This window comes from Muscardinus avellanarius, assembly GCF_963383645.1.
Source record: "Muscardinus avellanarius genome assembly, chromosome: 1".
NCBI lineage: Eukaryota > Metazoa > Chordata > Mammalia > Rodentia > Gliridae > Muscardinus > Muscardinus avellanarius.
In genome coordinates this window covers 95,580,626-95,597,606 of record NC_137786.1, presented here as the reverse complement: position 1 = coordinate 95,597,606, position 16,981 = coordinate 95,580,626, and the positions used below count along the sequence as shown (strand labels likewise).

The window sequence follows — 16,981 nt, the reverse complement described above, 5'->3', positions numbered from 1 at the left end:
CCTGAGGGAAACACACAAAGTACTGTGTGTATGTATGTTCCTATCACTCTGAACTTTATTATGATGTATAAATAAAATGTACCAATAAAAATATATTAAATAAAAGCCATATATCTGTATTTGGCAAGATGGTGACTATGGGAGGCAGCACATCTCAGTCTCTGTAACACTTGAAATTCAAACACTGTAAAGGCAGCTCTTTGACAAGAGAAAAAAAAAAAAAGCAGTGAAAAGTCAATTAAGGCACAAAAAAACTGAACTGCAAAGGGACAAAATCCAAAAGACAAGTCAGGGGACAGCAAAGTGCCTCATGTGAATCTCACCCGGGAATACCGCCAGGGCAGCTGACTGTACCATCTTGGCCTATCTGCTCTGAGCTGCGAATGCTACCACTGTGGCCTCCAGAGATCCTCAGCAAAAAACCCAATGACTTGATATAAAGTTAAGTGGCTACAGATCTTGAGCATCTTAAGTGGCCAGACTCTCGCTCCAGGTTTGACAGAGATCCAATAACCTGGATGACTGGCCAGAGCCTTTGGCAGTGGTGATACGCAGCCCTCTTTGCCCTCTAGGGACACACACTGGTGCTCAACAATAAGTTAACTGTGTGCTCAATTGGAAACCACCCAGCATGGCCACAGGGACTTGAGTGGCAAGCAATAGACTCACAGGGTCTGAGACTTTGAGGTCCACCCTTGAGGAGTTCAGGTTGGAGGTTGCTGCCAAACACAGCAGAGATGTGGGAGCAGTCCATAGCCAAGGACAAACTAACCACACCTGGCAAAAGGAAATGCCAAACAACCCACACAATGAGGTTTAAAAATGCATAGTTCACAAACAGTTCTGTTCACACCTCTGAGCCAATTCCCTGTAAAAGGAGGTGACAGACAGAAGACCTGACCTTAACACCTGAAAGCTGTCAATGCCACCATATCAGTGGGCAGAAGGAACCACAGAGTAACCGCAACTCCATATTGATGATCTACAAGTAGATCAACAGTAGGGTAGTAGACACAGTTTTTAAAGTTAGTATCAAAGGGTGATAAAGACATAACAGAGAACAGAGAATAACCATATCGTAGAGAAAAATGGGAGGGGGAAAGAGAAAAATTCCCTAATGTACATAATGTATGTTCACAGACATATCAAAGTCAATCACTAAGTCAAATATGAGAGGGAGAGAGGGGGAAGGGAATGATGTGGAATTGGGTAAGGGCTAAATGAGTGATGTGTGCATGTATGTATGCCTCTACTATTTTGTACCCCATTAAGATGTATGACTACACTTCACCAATAAAAAATTTTTAAAAAGCCATATATCCCCCCAGAGATTTCTAATATCATGAAAAAAGAAAACTAAGAAACTCATAAACAAAAGGAGACTGATGAGATATGACAACTAACTGCAATGTAGTGCCCTTTGTTGTAACCTAGAACAGAAAGAGAAAATTAAGCCAGGTGTGGTGGCTTACATTCGTAATCCCAGCATTCAAGAGCCTGAGACAGGAGGATCACAGTTCACGGACAACCTCAGCTACTTAGTGATGCCCTTTGCAACTCAGTGAGACCATTTCAAAATAAAGAATAAAAAATAGGGATGGGGATGTAGCTCAGAGGTAGAATGTCCCTCAGTTCCATCCCTAGTACCATAAAGAAAGGAGAAAAATTAACTAAAAAAAGAGAATTCCATTTCCAACATGAAGTTTGGCTTGAATATGGATTTACTAATATTTTCAATAGGATATAGACATGTACAAATTTTAAATATCAGCATTTATAGAAAATATAATTTTGAATTTTTCGTAAATATCAGATACATAAAAACTGTCACATATTATGTACTTGATGTGTGTTTGTTGGTCAATGGATGGATGAATGATAAATATTAATGTAACAATTTAATGCTTACTCTGAGCTACACTAAAATTCATTCAACTTTATCTGCAGGTTTCATATCCACTAATTCTAACTGTGGATTGAAAATATTAAAAATGGTTTCTGAACTGAATAACACACAGAAGGATTTATATAGCATTTATAATATTAGATATTATAAGTATCAAGGGAAGATTTAAAGCAAATGAAAGGGTGTGCATAGGTTATATGCAAATAGTGTACCATTTTACATAAGGGACATGGGCATCCTTGGGGTCCTGGAACCAATCACCTATGAATACCCAGGGAGGACTATAATTATGAATGTATATTAAATCAACTCCAAGAATTATGATAAAATGTCTCTCCACTGAAAATAATCATGAAATTGTATTGAATTATTTGTTCCTTCTCATATTTCTAAATCTGTTCTTTAACCTTACCAATACTGTGATTTTCTTTTAGTTAATTTACTATTTCCCTACTGTATATTTTTTCTCAAATATTGAGGCTAACTCACAGCAACTAGAAGTCTAGAGTTGAATTTCTTCTCTACAGCTCATCAGCAGAGTGACCTTGTAATTCATTTAACCTGTTTGTAAACCTTGTTTTCCTTATCATTAGTTGTCTAGCAAAAAAGTATGATATATATATATATATATATATATATATATATTATATATCATACTATATATAATAATAACATATATATTTTTCATTATCACTTTATCTATTACAGGGAACCCATAAATATCATGTCTTCTTTTTCATTAATATTTATAAAGTTAAGTATCTTCTAAGGGGATATATGAATACTCATATTCAAACATTTTAGTTCAACTCTTTAACAAACTAGATAGACCTTCCTTAAGTCTGAAAAAGTGTGGCATATTTTTGTTTCTCCATTTATATGCTCTAGTAAAATATGTTTGCTATATTCTTTTTACTCATTTTGAAAATAGTCTATTTCCAGCTTTACTTAAATGCTATTTCTGTGTCAGAGGGGATATGTTTAAGGAGGTAAAAACTCCATCTTTCTGACAAAAAGGTATCACCTGACACTGACCAAAAAAAAATAAATAAATAAAAATAAGCACAGAGATTGACAATAAGCCCAATTTACACTTAACAAGAATATGCAAATCCTGAGGTTTAATGTCAGCTACTGTAAAAAATTATACAAGTATGGTCTTAAATTGTTGAAAAGCTTAGGTTTATGCCTGCCAGTGGATTAGATAAAACTTTAATATTTGCTCTATATTTAAAATTATAGATATCTAAAAATAAAGTAAAATGGATAAAATCTTTCTCCTATCACATTTGAAATTTTTATTTATATTTAGGCAGTATTTAAATAGAAACGAAACACAACAAAACAAAAAAAACTCCACCCTGCGGCTCATCTTTCTGAAATAGAAACCCTGCATAACCTCCCTCAATAAAAGGGCATATTGAAAGATCACTGACATCAACATCTTCCCTCCTCTTGGCAACCACCCTGTCATTTTACCTGGAACACAGCCAGAACCCATCCTAACTTGGACTCAAAACTACCCTTCATAGTTTAATAATTTCCCACCTCAACTGTTAAAAATTAAACTGTTCATAAATCTATCTTCAGTATACTCAGGGGGTGAAGACAGTTCAGTCAAATAATTTTATCATTTAACCCTGTCTTACATAGGCTAGTTTCCAGTACATTGCAGCACATTTCAGAAATTATTATTCAGTTCATTCTTACCTAACTCTGATAGTTTTTGAGCTCTCTAAAGATCTCTCGTCCTCCAAACCACCTACCCTTTATCCACTCCTCTAACCTTGATTTGTCTATTTTCAGCTATGAATTTCTGAGCCTGTGAACTGTAATTTTCCAAACCCAATAGCTAGTATTTACTAAGAACTTAAAATGTGTTAATGGTGCCAAACTGTTTACATATATTCTTTCATTTAATCCTTGAGACTTTATTTTTTTTCCACTATTTTATAAGTAAAGATGTTAAGATTAAAGAATAGGCCGAAAGTCACATGGCTGTAAGTAGTAGAATGGGAACTTCAACCCATGCATAGCTCCTAAGCCATAGTAGTCATGTTTACACCCACAGGGCACTGCACTCACAAATATGTTACCTTACAAATAAGAATTTTAGCACATTTTTAATTCACTGAGCATCTCTTTTTGTAAGTGTTAAAGTTAGTACCAGCAGAGTATCACACATGACAAGGGGAGTAGATGCAAATGCGTTGGGAGGGGCTATCTTCCCCCACTGGAATTTCTCAGTTTTCTTAAGAAATTCTGATTCTATTATGAAATACTCTGGGATAAAATAAATTTGGTCAAAAGGAAAATTACACAGAGGTTAGAGAGAATCTTTTCTGATATTGTTATTCACAGAGTTAAATTACTATTATGTTCATTACTGGCTACAGAAATTGCTTGGTCATCTATAAACTCAACTTTGATATGTATCTATTTTTATACAAGACACCGTAAAAGCTTCAGGAAGCACAGGCTCCATAGGTAGTCATTATTTTTTTTCTAGAAATCTCTACAGTTAGAATCCAATTATCTCCTAAAATGTTTATTATTCTACAGGAATAAATTCTGAACAATGCTCATGATTCTTTTCTTTACCATTACCATATTTACTTAGATTTCAGGAGAGCATTATTTAATCTAAAAGGGTTTCTCTATATACATGAGAGCAAATAGAGATATAGAAAAATCTTTACCATCTATTACCATCTGTGGTAGTAGATGATTATAAAAAGATAATAAGTAGGGTATAAATGGGAACTGGGAACCATGCAATTTTAAGTAATAAATTAAATCTATATATACTAATGTGAAAGAATAGAAAGACATATTTTAAATAAATACAAAAATACAAGGGTAGAGTCATGTTATAATAAACTATCATATGTGTTATAAAGTAAAATGATATATTTATATTTCTTATTGGCACAGAAAAGCTCTGAAAGAATAAAACCAAAATTAAAACAACAAAAATAAGTAACAACAATAAAATTCCACAAAGAGCTAGTTAAAAAGCAAGCAAGCAAGCAAGCAAGCAAGCAACCAAGCAACCAAGAAAACTGGGGTTAGGGACTAAAAGATAGCTTTTCATTGTGTTTCCTTTGTTATAAATGAAAATTAAGAAGAAAAGTCATTCCACTGATTAAACCACAAGTGCATTTGGAATAAAACCAGATTGCTCACCCTGACCTCAAAGACGTTGCATCACTCTATCCTTTTTATCTTGCCAACCTGGGCCATGCTGGTTTCTTCCAAACTCATTATGCCTCAGTCATTCTATTGATCCTCCTTCACCTCAAATACAAAAGCCTGTTCGTTCTTTGCAAAGGTGGATTATTTTTATCTTTCAGATCCTAAAGCAAATGGCACTTTCTCCATAGACATTTCTTAATGCCCCTATTACCATCTCTCTGCACAGTACTCTTTTCATAGCAAATTTGAATAATTTATTTGTAATAAGTATTAAATATGCATCTCTCCTACTATGCTACAATTCTTTGAGGAAAAAGATTACAGCTATATTTTTCACCAAATGCTCTTTGCATGAAACACAGCTGGTATTCAATAAGTATTTATCAAGTAAGTAATCAATCCAAATCTCACAAGAAAAATTTATAAAAAATGAAAGTCTTAAAGAAAAATACATACTTCTGAATTTCAATGGTACTTAAATAAAGGCTGATATATGTGATTCTAATAAAAATAAATTAGTCATTACATTTCCTGGGTTTATTTTTTCCAAAATTAGTTGAGAATAGTTTTAAATATCTAAGTTTCATCAAATTACAGCCTTATTAGTTTAGAAATTCTACTAAATTAAGAAATAATTTAAGAATACAAATTTGACTCTTAAAAGTAAATATATATATATATATATGTATATATATATATATACATATATATATATATTTTTTTTTTGCAGTACTGGAGATGGAACCCAATGGCATTCGACCTCCAAGCTGCACCTCCAGCCCTATTTTTTTTATTCTTTATTTTGAAACAGGGTCTCACTGAGTTGCAATGGACCTCACTAAGTAGCTGAGGCTGTCTTCGAACCCTGATCCTCCTGTCTCAGGCTCCCGAATGCTGGGATTACAAGCGTGCACTTTTGGCTTGTCATATACTATTACATACATAAAAATTATTTTTAAAAAGCCCTCCTCCTATTTTGTGGTCCTGGGGATGGAACCCAGGAGCTTTCTACCTCTGGGCTATATCCTAGCTCAGTTTTAGTTGTCTCTCTAGGGTGTTGAAAGCCTCACTAAGTTGTTGAGGCTGCCCTTGAATCTGTTATCCTCCTGTCTCAACCTCCCAAATATTACACGTGTGCCCCACCAATGCCTGGCCAAAAAAGCACATTTAAAGATGTAAAAATAATTCTCAAAAATATGTGCATCTGAGTTTTTTATCCTGTTCAACAAATGACATGAGCTCATTACAGCTGTTAATTATAAGAAGTTTCTTTTTTAATTTGTAAGAGCCAAGAAATAAAATATAGAAATTATACCACTTGCTAGTAGCAAATATTTAATATATAATATATGATATAAGATAAATTCATTTGGAAGTATTTTTCAGTAATCTGGAAAATGTCCCCCATAGATTAGCATGCAAGAGGAGGAAAAAGTCTTTAAAAACAGGTAGTAACTTGAAAATATTTAGCATATATAAACCATAATATTATGAAATTATTAAAGGAGCTAAAAGAAAGTTGCTTTAATTACTTTCACTATGCTTTGTAAAACCTTCCACTTTGAAGGTAGATATTTTCTCAAGTTTGACACAGAAGAGTGTGGGCAATTTTATTCTTTCAAGAAAAGGCTACAATGTCTATGTGTATTTCTTAGGAGCTCAGTCTCAGGCACAGCTGTGTTGGGTACTGGATCCTATTCTCTCTGCAACGGAAATGTATACCTTTGGTTTTACAGAAAAAGGTAATGAAATCCAATAATGAAAAGGAAAGTTCCACATACACAAAATCTTGTTATAATGACAGTTCCTAATATTATGTTGTTGTTGTTGTTGTTGTTGTTATTATTATTATTATTATTATTATTATTAGTGGTGGTACTGGGGTTCCTGGAAGCCCTCTTACCTCCAGGCTACACTCCCAGACCTATTTTATATATTTTTGAAACAGGGTCTCTTACGCCAGCACGGCTGGCTTCGAGCCTGCACGATCCTCCTGCCTCTGCCTCCCAAGCACGGGGATTACAAGCGTGCGCCACCACGCCCGGCTCCTAATATTATGTTAAATAACAAGAAGGCAAACAATGCTTAATATAAAGTCCAATCTCTCACGATGAATTTGTGAAGAGGTTTTATGTAATATAGCATCTGAAAACCCGTAAAGGGAAAAAGGAGTACCTAAATGAGAAAGATATTAAATATGACCAGAAAGATGGTGAAGAAATGAGAAAAGAAAAAATGTATAATGACTTTTCAGAAGTAATTAATTTTACTGATTATAAAATGAGGATTTAGCAAATAGAAGATTGATTTTTAACCTTAAAAAAGTTTATTCAAATTTACAAAGAGGAAGGAAAAGAATGGGGTTGAGGGCGGGACCACACATCCCTGTCTAGTTGGCACAACAAAACAGACTCTTGGGTCTGTAGAGCTGAAAAGATATTCAGTATTTTCTATTAAATTTGTCATAAATGTAGGCTCTGTCTACATTATTTATTCTTGAAGGCTGATAAGGACAGCAGGAATCTAGCATGTGAGGTTCAGAGTGATCACCACAAGATAACTCAAACCAAAATAGACCATTACTATGATCTTCCAGGCTGTGCATAATTTGAGCCCCTCTCTCCCCTCTGAGCCCTTTATACTCTCCCTTTATCCCACTCTCCTCCTGCTATTCCATGGGCGTGGGATGCTCAGCCTCCTGACATCCACAGAGCTAGATCCCTCACTGTCATTAGGCATTTGCTCACTCCCTCTAAAATTCCAACTTCTACTTATTCCAGTAATTGCTAAACTCTCCACTCTATCCTTTATTTTTTACCCCATGGAACCTACTACATACTTTACCTATTAATCTAACATAAGTTTTCTCTCACTAGAATGTCAGCTCCACAAGAACAGGTTTATATTCTAGCATTTTGCAAAGGTCTTTTGGTCAGTTTTCTTCACTGCTGGACCCCAGCATCTTGCATAGACAGCAAACATTTAATAACTTTTGAATAAGTGAATGAAAAACCCAAAATAATTGCTAGTATTAAATAATATTTAAGTAAAATTGTATCAAAGGACTATTAGTATCTCTGAGTGGAGTGACTTATCTTCTTAAATGCCAATATATAAGGTTCATTTCTTCTACAAACTTAGGTCTAGATTCTACCTGCTATTATTTCTTTTTTAAAGTTAATTTTTTTCTTTTATTTTTGAATTTATTTTTATTTTTATGTGGAACATATCAAAAATGGCATACATTCAGACTGTGCTTGGTGCCCTCCCTCCATGTTTCCCCTCCAACTCCCAACAATGAGTGTCCAGGTTGACTATGCTATATTCATACTTTTCACATATTTGGATGTAGTGTGTCCATTAATCAACCTCAGCCTTCTTCCTCTCCTATCCTTCTATTCTAGCTTTGCTGAGGTTTCCCCTCCATTATCTGGAGTCCCTCTGGTATTCTTAATACTCCATAGTTTGGGCATATTAGAGAAAACATATGTCCCTTCTTTTTCTGTGCCTGGAGGCAGCATCTGGAAAAACACAATAAATACCTGCTATTATTTCTAATAGGCTTATTTGTACCTAGAAAGGGATAAAATTTACAAATACAGAACAGAAACTCTTCACTTCCCCACCTGCCAGCCTCAACCCCACCCAGCAGCAGCACTGTGGCTGGATAGAGTGCCCATATGAGCTTAGACTCAGAACTTCATGCAGACAAAGCCTGTTGGAACAGAGCCAGCATGGGCCACAGGATTTGTCCTCTGTCTCTGCTGCCATTCCTGGGAAGACCTTAGTCAGCATCATGCCAGCTGATGTTAGCAGCCTGGTTGTCAAAGACTCATCAAGTTTTTCATGAACCAGCTAACAGTTGGGGGCCAGAAACATTCTGTGATCAGAACTCACTGCTGCAGAATAGAGAATTTACCATGGGTCTTTGTATCAAGAGCACCAGCAAAGGGCACCTTCGATGTCATTGTTATTATGATTGCTAAGATACCTGTCTCCTCCTGAGAAGGTGTTCATGGAGGTTTTTCAAGAAGAAATGTCACTGAAATGGCCTTCTACCTGCCATGTGGCCAGTGCTGACTTCATCTGTCCCTGCCATGTCCCACAGCTTTTGCATCTCCTCCTTCTCACATATACACACATGCCATTTTGAGTTTGGGGGAGATTACCCCTACCAAAACCACGTGGATGTGGCTAAGGTTAGATAGACAGATATCTTTCACTACCCATGTCCCTCCTGTGTATTATTGAAAAAAAATTTCATTTGGAAGATGGACATTTGTTGTTTTCTGAATAAAAAATGATTCTACCAAAAATTTAAAATACAGCATTACAATATCTTTAGCTAATAGTAGAGTCTAAATACTTACAAGACTTTAATGCAAATATAAAACCATAAAATGTAATATTTATATTCATTTTCTACTTTCATAATGATTCAATAAGCGTTTTCTAAAAACTTTGATTCAAATGACTTCCACTTGTCTTTTAATCATGGAAAAATGGACCCTCAGCTATTTTAATGAATAGCTTTTTAAAATTTGATTATAAAATTCTATGTTCTAATAAGTACTACATTCTAAGAATATTAATTCTGGTCATCAGAATACCATAGTAATATATGCATATTCATGTTTATAGCAGCATAATTAACAATAGCCAAATTATAGGACCAATCTAGGTGTCCACCAGTAGATGAATGGATAAAGGAAATGTGGTATATATCCACAATGGAATTATACTCTGTCATAAAAAACAAAATTATGTAATTTTAAGAAATATGCTAAGTGAGATTAGAAAGTCTCAGAAGGTCAAGGATTGTATGCTTTCTCTCATAAATGAAAGCTAGAGAGAAAAGAAACAAAAGAGACTCTAATGCAATGAGACACCTGCAGAACAGTGGAAGAGAGGGAGTCAGGGGAATAAAAGATTGAGAAAAGAAATGGTTTAAATAATCCTACAGCAATACACGAAGGCATTACTACCAATTTCACTAATGTATGGGAAGGGACAAGGGGGTTTCAGGGTAGGAGGTAGAAGGAAGGAAGTAAGTAAAGAACTGTGTACATGTATGTTTTCATCACATTGAACATCACTATGAGGTATAATTATAGTGTAACAATAAAATTATTAAAAAGATAAAATAAAGATAACATTATTTAAATGCTTATCATTTAAAAAGATTAAAACAAACACAGGGAGACTGGGGGAACAGCTCAGGGTTGAGTGCATGTCTAGCATGCATAAGGTCCTGAGTTAAATCCCCAGTAGTGTTCCCCCCTAAAAATAATTTCAAAATATACGATATTTAAAAAAAAAGAGGACCTACGAGTGAGTATGTTTCAGAGCATGCTTGCCCCGCACATCAGGTCATCTCTGTAGTAGGTTCTAGTGCAGTAGCAAAGGGCTTGCTAGCATGTGTGCAAGGGACCAAAGGACTGGGCTGGATCCTGGGCATGCACGTGTATGCGCACACACATGCACACACATATACAAATTCAGAATGCAAAAAAAATATGAGTAACTGTTGCTCATGTGTATACAAAGATCTATGGCTTAAATGTACCACAAAATCCTAATGTTCATCACAACACATCAACATTTACTCATTGATAGGAAAAAACAAATTGTATATTCTTCTCTAAAATCACTTTTGAGAGAGGTGATAAATACAATAAATTTAGACTTTGGCTTAATTTCTCTTATTCTTCTGGGTTAATATCTTTAGCATTTAACTCAACCTCTGGAAAATAAGTTGAATGGCTTGCTTTATAAGGTCTGCCAGAAAAAGAATAGATAAATACCACATATGTGGCATACCAACAGGTTATCAACTTATTTCACATATAAATTAAATAATGTAACTCTAACTTCAAATGATACACTATTTTATTTGTATTTGCTGTGGGATATTAAGCAGCAAATGGGGCTCAGAAAGAAACATCAATTTAAAGATGCTATCTTTCTAAATGTTGTTTTAGAAATGTTTCACATTAGATTAAAAGTATTATCTGTGATATAAACAGCAATTGAGAACATTTATTTCATTTTCATTAACAGAATATGTTTTAATTATAAAACAAAGACATGTCTAACTAGATATTATAATGTCAGAGCATATAAAAAGTTAGTGATTCTCTCAAATTGAAATTGACAGTATACTAATTTATAATTATATTCATCTAGATCTGATCAAAGTTTTTTGGTGTGTGTGTGTGTGTGTGTGTGTGTGTGTGTGTGTGTGTGTGGTGTGTGGTATGGTATGGTATGGTAACTGGAACTGAATCAAGATGGGTTCTACCACTGAGCTATATCGCTTACCCTTTTTATTTTGAAATAGTCTTGCTGAGGTGCCAAGGCTGGACACAAACTTGTGATCCTTTTGCATCAGTCTCCAAAACTGCTGGGATTACAAGCAAGTGGCACTGTGCTTAGTTTCAAAATTGTTTAAAAATATATATTCTATTTTCTCCAAACATAAAAACTCAATAAATTCTATAGAATTAGAATTTTTTGATTTGAATCTCTGATTGCTAATGATGTTAAGCATTTTTTCATGTATTTATTGGCCATTTGAATTCTTTCTTTTGTAATGTGTCTATTTAGTTCACTTGCCCATTTTCTGATTGGGTTAAAATTTCTTAGTGCTGAGTTTCCTGAGTTCTCTGTATATTCTAGATATTAGTCCTCTATCAGAGGAGTAGGTGGCAAAATTCTTCTCCTATTCTGTCAGCTCTCTGTTGAGCTTCTTGATAGTTTCCTTTGATGTACAGAAGCTCTTCAGTTTAATGAAACCCCATATATTGATTCACCTTTTAGTTTCTTGTGCCTTTGGTCAAATGTTCTCCCTAATATGTGGAAGCTAGGGAAAAAATTGGTCATAGGAGGAACTCTAGACAAAGAAGAAGATACTGTATATGAGTAAATAAGGTGACCTAACTGAGGAGAATGGGAGGGGAAAAGAGGGAAATTCTCTAATGTACATGACTTACATTAACAAACATATCAAAGTCAATCACTAAGCCAAACATGAGGAGGGAGGGGAAAGGAAATGGGGTGGGAATTGGGTAAGGGCTAAATTGGGTGATGTGTGCATGTAGGCGTCTACCATCTTGTACTCCATTAAGATGTATGACTACAATGCACCAATAAAAAATTTAAAAAAATACTATTTTATATCTAATAAAAAAGAATTGATTTTTAAAGTAATTTGTTACATTTAAAAATTCAGCCAGAGTTGTTAAATATTTTCTATAAAATATTTTACTATAAAAATTTTTCTATAAAATACTAATTTGAGAATTATTTTGTTGCCCTTTTTCTTGACATCAAAATTGACTACTCTGAATTGATATATTTATACAACTCTCAATTTTTAAATTTATGTATAGCAAGGTGCCAGTTCAGATTTGGAGGGCTCTTTTTCAGTGAGTGCCAGGAGCCATACTTCTTAATCCTTTATTGGCTTGATTTATTCTTTCTACATTTATCAGAAGTGAAATAAACAAATGATAGGCAAGTATCCAGAGACAAAGAAGTGGATTTTGTGACCAAAGAAACTAGAACTGTCATCTCTAGTGTCTAACAATAATCTATAGCTGTGATGTCACATGATTGAAACTGATTGTTGAAATCACATAAAACACAAAATTTTATAATGAATGGGAGGAGTGAAATGTTTACTCTTTAAACAAATTAAAACTGGCAAAAGATGTGAAATTGACTATAGAAATTAAAAATGCAAATGAATAATTAAAGTAAGAGGAATTCTGGCAATCAAAAGCCAAAGTATGGAACCAGTCAAGATGCCTATCAACTCATAAATGGATTACAAAACTATGGGATATGTACACAATGTAATTTTACTCAACCATATAGAACAAAATTATGTCATTTGCAGGGAAATGGATAGAACTGAAGAACATTATGCTAAGTGAAATTAATTGGTGACAAAAATAACAAAATCAGATGCTCGCCCTAATATTCAGAAGCTAGGGAGAAAATGGGTCATAAGAGTGGCTCTCGAAAAAGGAGACACCATAGATGAGTAAATAAGGCAACCTAATTGAGGGAGATTGGAGAGGGGAAGATGGAAACTCCCAAATGCACATGACATACATTCACAAACATAACAAAATCAATCACAAAGCTGAACATGAGAAGGAAGTAGGGCAGAGAAAATGGGGTGGGAATTGGGTCAGGGATAAATGAGTGATGTATGTTTGTAGGCCTCTACCATCTTGTACCCCTTTATGATGTATAACTACAATACACCAATAAAAAAGATTTCTACAAAAATTTTAAGATATTTATGAGAAGAACATTTATAACCATGTCTGAATTTCAAAGTCCAAAGTCTCTAAACAATATAAACTGAATGAGTTAAATTTCCTTTTTTCAATCACATGTCACATTATAGAGGTGAAATGTATTTTGATTATGTTTACAACCCAGTGAAAACTCTTCAATAATTCTAAGCTTCAAAGCTATACTTCATTTTATTTTATGGCACTGGGGATCAAATCCAGGAGTGTTCTACCCCTGAATTACAATCCAGCCCTATTTTATTTTTTAATTTTAAACAGGCTCTCTTTAATTTACCCTGGGATGGCCACTAACTTGCAATCCTCCTATCTCAGCCTCCCAAGTACTGGGTTACAGTGCCACCACACCTGCCTATAACTCATTTTAAAATTAAGATGAGTTTAGAATTGCCAAGGGCCATGCACCTACGTTAACTGAGAAATGTACCACACCATGTAACACTTAATTAGTTCCAAGAAGATCTGAACTCACTCAAGAAGAATATCCCCATCAAAAAGAAGGGGTATTAAAAATCTCTATTGAAACAGAGTGGAAACTGCTTGCTAAAATCAATCAATTCTACCCAGGGTCTGCACAGACATTGTTGTATTTTGAGGGTAAGGTGCTTAGTCTCCTATCCACTATAGTACCTGTGGCAGCCCTAGTTTAACCATACAGTTAAAAACAAATGACAGTTTCTTGGAGCATAAATATTTATTTAAGTCTGGCCTTTTTGTTTCTAAAAACTCCTCTATTCGTTTGAGTTACTAAACAATAAATAATTTGACTGTAAACTAAAGGCTTAACTCACAGAATATTAACATTTTTATGTTTTTGTCTTTGGTATTTCCCATTGCCACTTACAACTGAGTTTTGGTTGATTTTATGTACTTAGCAAAAGGTAAGCAAGTAAGCTATCAAGCATTCCTTATATTCTTATTTCAAGAAATGATTCAGATAAAGACAGTATCATCTCAGGAGTATTCACTCCAAACTTGAATTCTCAAATGCTTATAATCTCCTCAAACATTACTCTGGTTAAAATATATTTTGGATTTATGATTCCAAAGGGTGCAGTTATCTGAGAAGAACAGGAACATATTAAATCGTTGCATAATACTTTTTAGAAATGGCTTGCATATTAGACACTAAGCAGTTATTAAATCTTTCTTTTAACTTACCAGTTTTCTAAATCATCAATCTACAGCTTGATCCCCAGTAGAGAGAAAAGTATCTCAAACAAAAAGGTTCCTGTTTGCTGAAAATAGATATTTACTTATCTGTGTACAAGGTTGAGAAATTATGGAAAGAGAAATGTATGTATTCACCCACAGAGCGGGCACTTAAATTTTCACTTTATACATATATTTTTGACCTACTTATCTATCTAGTAACATAATAGTAGGAATAGAAAGAGTACTATTTCCCCCTCACTTTCAGTTTAACTGATGACAAGTCACTTTAAGTTCTCTCTCTGAACCTCATTTAGTTTATTTGCAAATGGAGATAATGTTTGGTAGAACAAAAGGCAATGTTAATTAAAGAACCTGACAGCTGTAAAATATTATGTAAATATGTGATATATTACTGCTCTAATTATATAAGAATAAAGACTATCTGGCTGTTTCTCTAGTATGCCTTTTATAAAAAGAAAGGACAGAAAAATAATATTCTGAAGTATTCTGAGAATTTGTAATGAGAAGATTCAAATTTAAGAAAAATTTTTTACAAATATAGACTTTAACTATATATAATTGAATGAACATTTAATTCTGGTCACTTCAATTGGAAATACTACAAAAGTGACACCTTGAAGGCTAAAAATTAAAATATGCAGACAAAACAATAACAAGCAATAGCTAGAAAGGAAGAATGGAAGACAAACTTCATGCTTCCCAGTGTGTTCTCAAGTCAGTCTTAGCTACAGGAGCCAAAGAGTAGGATAAGAGTTAGAGGCAGGGGCAGTCAGGGTCCAAGTTCAGGCTGAATTAGAGCAGTAATTTTAATTGATCATTTTCTCTGCTAAAGATACAACAACAGTAATTGCTATGATGAGAACACACATAAAAAGTGCTTCTTTTGTGCCAAGCATTCCATTTTAAGATTTTTATGTATATGTGTATGTATGTGTGATAGACAATAGTCATACTACATTAATTCTTACAGCAACATATTATTCTTATTTTACACATAAAGAAAAATAAGATACAGAGAAGTTAAAAGTAAGCTGAGTAAGGTCATATAACTTATGAGTGGGTCAAGCTTTCAGTCAAGACTGCCTAACTCTGGAGTTTTGTTTTTTCTCAAGCACTATACTAAAGTTTAGTTCACATAAAATTGACCCAGTTTACTGTGCAATTTAGTGAATTTTGATTAACTTACAATATTTTCTTCACTTAGAATATTTTCACACCACCTTATGGCTGCCTATCATCAATCCTCATTTTCACCCCAGGATCAAGAAATCATGAGCTACTTTCTTTTTCAAAATATTTGTTTTTTTCTGGGTATTTTATATAAATTAAATTATATGAAATGAAGTCTTTTGCATCTGGCTTCTTTCATTTAACAATAAGTTTAAGTTCACCTATATTGTAGCATTTATTAGCAGTCATTTCTCTTTATTGTGTAGTAGCATCTACTGTGTGGATATTTTATATTTTGACTATCCATTCATCTCTTGGTGAACATTTGAGTTGTTTCTGCTTTTAGGCTATTATAAATAAATTGCTTACAAGCATTAGCATGGAAATATGTTTTAATTTCTCTTGAATAGTTACCCGGGAGTGGAATTGTCAGGTCATATAGAAGATTTATGTTTAACTTTTTGACAAACTGAAATTCTTTTCTTTTTTTTTTTTTTTTTGGTGGTACTGGGGTTCCTGGAAGCCCTTCTACCTCTGGGCTACACTCCCAGACCTATTTTCTGTATTTTTGAAACAGGGTCTCTTAAACCAGCGCGGCTGGCCTCAATCCTCCTGCCTCTGCCTCCCAAGCACAGGGATTACAAGCATGCGCCACCACGCCTGGCGAGTGAAATTCTTTTCTAAAATGGCCGTATCATTGTATATTTTACCAGAAATATATGAATGTTCTGTTTTTTCCTTGTCTCTAACACTTTTTGAGCTCAGGTTCTTAGCACCACTCTTTTTCATCACTGCCTTTCAACTACCAGGTGCAATTGGGGGAAAGAAGGAACCAAGGAGAAAAAGGAAAGGAGATAGAGATACTATAGAATTTTCTTTCTTTTTTTTGTGGTAGTGGGGATTAAACCCATGGTCATCCTACTTCTGAGGTTTCTCCACCCCTATTTTTCATTATTTTCAAACAGGATCTCATTAAGTTGTGGAGAACCTCACTAAGTAGCTGAGGCTGGCCATGAACCCGGATCCTCCTGTCTCAGCCTCCCAAGTACTAGGATTACAAGCATGCATGACCACACCCGGTGAGACACTGTAGTTTTTCAATCAAGCCTATTTATTTTCCACTACTTTTCATGATGATATACTTATAAGCTTTTAACTATGTAATGAAAGATGCAGAGACCATGTGATTTTGGCTTCCTGAGATACTGAG

The 16,981-nt window shown here is 34.4% G+C and overlaps 1 protein-coding gene across 3 annotated transcripts in view; it reads right to left on the bottom strand.

Annotated features, from left to right (window-relative positions):
- The window catches only part of FER (FER tyrosine kinase), a gene marked incomplete at both ends in the record, with an annotated part of 398,115 nt that overhangs the window by 141,508 nt on the left and 239,626 nt on the right, over positions 1 to 16,981 (bottom strand). The gene's annotated exons all lie outside the window — the stretch shown is intronic.